Genomic DNA, 4,002 nt, shown 5'->3' with positions numbered 1-4,002 from the left:
ATACATTAAAATTGAAATAGAAACAAAAAGGATATATTGAAATTGAGTACAAAGAGAATCACTCTACTTTCTACCCAATTTCTTGATGCAACAAGAAGGGGACTCCTCATCCTAACTTGTCAACGCCATAGTTTGGAAATTGAATCGAATGGACTCATCAACCTTCTACCCAATTCTCCAATGCTATAAGAGATGGACTCCTCAACCTCAATTGTCCACACCATGGTTTCATCACGAAACCAAAAAGGCGCTTTCAAATCTCTAATCATTTTGTATTCCGACTACACTAGTTTATAATGTATTTATAACCTCTTATAAGGTTAAAATATAGAAAATCCTAAGTTCACAAGCATAAGGTCCAATCTAGTAACTAAATAAACAAAATCAAAATACATCAAATTAAATTAAAATACTCTAAAAATATAAACTAATATCTTCTAAATAACATTTGAACTCTTCATATCATGAATATTTGAAGCACGTATCAAGAATGCTTTATTTTACACATTCTACCTCTCATACAATTCTTTCAATTTCTTTGATATCTTTCAGCATTAGTTTCGGTATCAACATACGGATACACACTAAGATCAAGCTATTACCTAATTAAAACAATTATCTTTCGATCAACTTCTTTCATTCAACATCAAATTTGGTACCTTTGAATTTATCCCCTTCCATAGGATCATACAAGTCCATGTTATACATTATATCTTCCATGAGAGTCTTCCAAATCGATTAATTTTTAGAAATCAATTTGATCATATTTGACCTATAGATATTTTTTTTTGCATTTAATCAAGCCCATAAATAAACAACTAAAGCTCTGAATATCACTTTGTTAGGAAAACTAAGGTTCACATAAGAACCTATATAACAACGAAAGTACTAAAATACTTTTTTACAATATGTGCAATTAAATAGGCAGTTCCAAAGATACTCTAAGCAACAAATATAATGGCATAAATTAAATAATCAAACACCAGAATTTTAATAGTGAAAAAACTCTCCAAAAGAGGGACAATAAATCCATTGGATCTAATTCAATAAAACCTTCCACTATTAAAATAATGGATATATAATTAGTCGTTTTAGTAGCATTAGGACATCTCAATAATCAACAAAATACATCATCAAAACTGATAGAATCAATATAAACCTCCATAAAGTGGATATCTCAAATCAGATAAAAAAAATAATACAACTAGAAAATTATATCCTAATATATTTATCTTTTTCTATTTGTCTTCTTCTTAGTTGATCTCTTCTCCTTCACTCTCTCTGATTTTGTTTCTTTCTTCCACTCTTTAATTTTTTCTTTTTCTTCTCACTATGGCTTTTGCCACTAATTCTTTTTTGGCTTGTGTATTTCACTTGAGTTGAGGACTCACTAACACTAATGATATCAACATCAATAAAAGCGTGTAGATAAATGGCTTGCTGAAAAAATTCAATCTCATTTCACTGACAGCTCGAGCCGTCAGCAATATTAAAATCATTATAGCAATAGTTCAATCATCGATAATAAAACGTTGTAAAAAAATTTAAAAAATAATTTATATTTAGTAATTTTTTTTTATTTAAAAAATTATTTATATTTATCGACGAAAAAGCCATTGATAATAATTAAAATCATTTTTTTATAATTTGTGAAATACTTAATTTTTATTAATGGCCAAACAGCCGATAAAATTAAATTTTTAATTATTATAGTTACATTCATTTTATAATTATACTTTTTAGTATCTATTATATTATTAAATAATAATTTATAAAACGTGACATTTAAATTAATTTTAAATATAAATAATAAATAGTACATTATTTATAATTTATTAAGTAATAAAGTACATTATTCTCCCACAAATCGATGATAAATACTTAAATAGCATAAATAAGTCCTAACTACGAAATATACTAAGCATAATCATCATCTAGGCCATCCTCATTATGATGATCCTTTGGATCCTTTCGATGCTCGTCAGTGAGGGTATAGCAAATGGAAGTCATGGCAGAGGATGCAAAGGATATAGAAGAAGCATGCCAAATGTACTGCTGAAAAAGTCGTTCTGCATGTGCTGCATATACAAGGAATACATTTGGGACACCTGAGTCCTCATCTCATTAAACTATGTGCTCACGTGGGTGATCTTTCTCTTATATCTCTCATAAGTATATATTCACTCTTCTCGTTCTTACTAGTAATTTGTCTACAACTTCCGGTGTTGCTCCATCTATTGTGTCAGCTCTCTATTGAGTAGGGTAATCTGCTCTTTGATATCTGCTGATCTGCTGACAATGAAGAATTCATCAGCATTGAAAAACTGCAAATAAGTGGTCGTAAAAATATGTCCAACCTCGTCTACATACTATCTCTCTCTCTTGTGACTACTAATCGTCCAAGTCCAGATTTCATCTTTTAAAATGGAGAGGATCAGACCATCCTTAGCGATCTGTGTTTGACGTTTCTCGAGAGCCTTTACTAATTCCTCCTCGAAGAGATGATGAACAAACACTTGTCAAGTTTAGTCCTTTAAATAAATAGATTTACTTTATTTTATTAATATTTGAATAAAGGTAAGATTCAGAAAACTTACAGCAGTCTTATCTAAGCATTTGTCGATCCATTTTAGGCAATCATTCTTCTTGGTGTGGGTCCTCTCGAATAGCTCGCTTCGATAGGACTTGCGACCTAGCTCAGCCTCCTGCCGAAAGGAATGGTTGAACAATATAATATCATATATATAATTGGAAAGTTTTCAAATGATCGAGTCAGCTTTATTGGTATTTTGCTGTGCCATGCTGCAGTTCTGTTGAGATATATAGTTAAAAATGTTGATGGTGTAGATTTATTGGAATTATTATGTGCTAGTATCATAGACGGATGGTGTAGGTTGTTCCGTAAACCTGTTAAATGCTTGACCTGAATACCAACAGCGTATTGATATTGAGGTCACATGTCATGTTTGTTATCACTTTTAGGAGCCGCATCTTTGAACTCAGCTTACAAGTAGAGCCGTTGGAGTGAGTGGGATTTTTTTGGACTAAAAAGCATGGGCCTTTGAATTTTTTTGAATTTTTTAACAAGTATGGAGATTGCTTGGGCCATGTGTTGTTTAAGTTTTGATGGTTGGTAATGCTGTGGGGCAAAAAAACCCTAACGAAAGCTAAGTACCTTCACCACCTCACTCAGTCACTTCTTCTTCCAGCCCCATTCCTGAATCAGAAAGCAACGCTGCCAACCTTACCCTCCAAACTCCAAAGGCTGATACGGCAACCGTATCCTCCGCACCACCGCCATCGTCTTTGTTGACCAGGTTCGCATATGCTCGTTTTCGTCTTCTTGTGTCCTATAGTCGCCGTTGTCATCGTCTGCCCTCTGCTCGACTTCGTCTTCATCAGCTCTCTGAAGGTCAGTCAGTCAGACGGTGACAACCTAGCACGAGTAGCCTCCCTCCGCAACGGTGAGTGGTGACCTTCAGTTACAAGCGGTTTGTCCTGGGGTTAAAAGTAAGCAATTTGTCAGAGACGACACGGGTTGCATGCGACACCCACAACCGCCGTGATACAGCTCACGCAGCTTCAAGGACACAGTGTCAGGAAAGACACACACCGAGAAGAGAGACGATAAGGGGTGAGGCCAGCCTCCGAGACTCCACGGGTGGGTTGTCATCGAAACATTAGGGAATTGGGAGTTTTGAAAACGACAACGTTTTCAATTTCTTAACAAAATAAATTTAACCTTGCCCCACCGTTCCTCCATGCATCATTGATATAACGAGTTTCATTTTTTACCCCTAACTGCAACACCAACACCATCATTATTCAAACAATTGCAACAATGACACAAAGGTCCGCAATAACCAAAACCTTGCCTTCTAAAATTTTATATATGCACAGATTTTTTGAATTTTGCTCTTGCTAGGCCCAATTTCTCCTTGACCAAAAACATAAAATAAAGCTTTCTAAAATTTTATATATGCACAGTTTCTTTGAATTTTT

General features: G+C 34.1%; 1 long non-coding RNA gene across 1 annotated transcript; it reads right to left on the bottom strand.

The window, feature by feature from the left end:
• Positions 1–1,803: 1,803 nt before the first annotated feature.
• LOC112802729 (uncharacterized) lies at positions 1,804–3,671 on the bottom strand. The gene is made up of 2 exons (XR_011881725.1): positions 2,371–3,671; positions 1,804–2,289 (listed from the first exon to the last, which is right to left on the bottom strand). It is a non-coding gene; the product is annotated as an uncharacterized lncRNA (long non-coding RNA).
• Between the last annotated feature and the right edge of the window lie 331 nt (positions 3,672–4,002).

The sequence above is a fragment of the Arachis hypogaea genome, chromosome 5, assembly GCF_003086295.3.
Source record: "Arachis hypogaea cultivar Tifrunner chromosome 5, arahy.Tifrunner.gnm2.J5K5, whole genome shotgun sequence".
Taxonomy (NCBI): Eukaryota; Viridiplantae; Streptophyta; class Magnoliopsida; order Fabales; family Fabaceae; genus Arachis; species Arachis hypogaea.
This window is presented reverse-complemented; position numbering and strand designations above follow the sequence as displayed.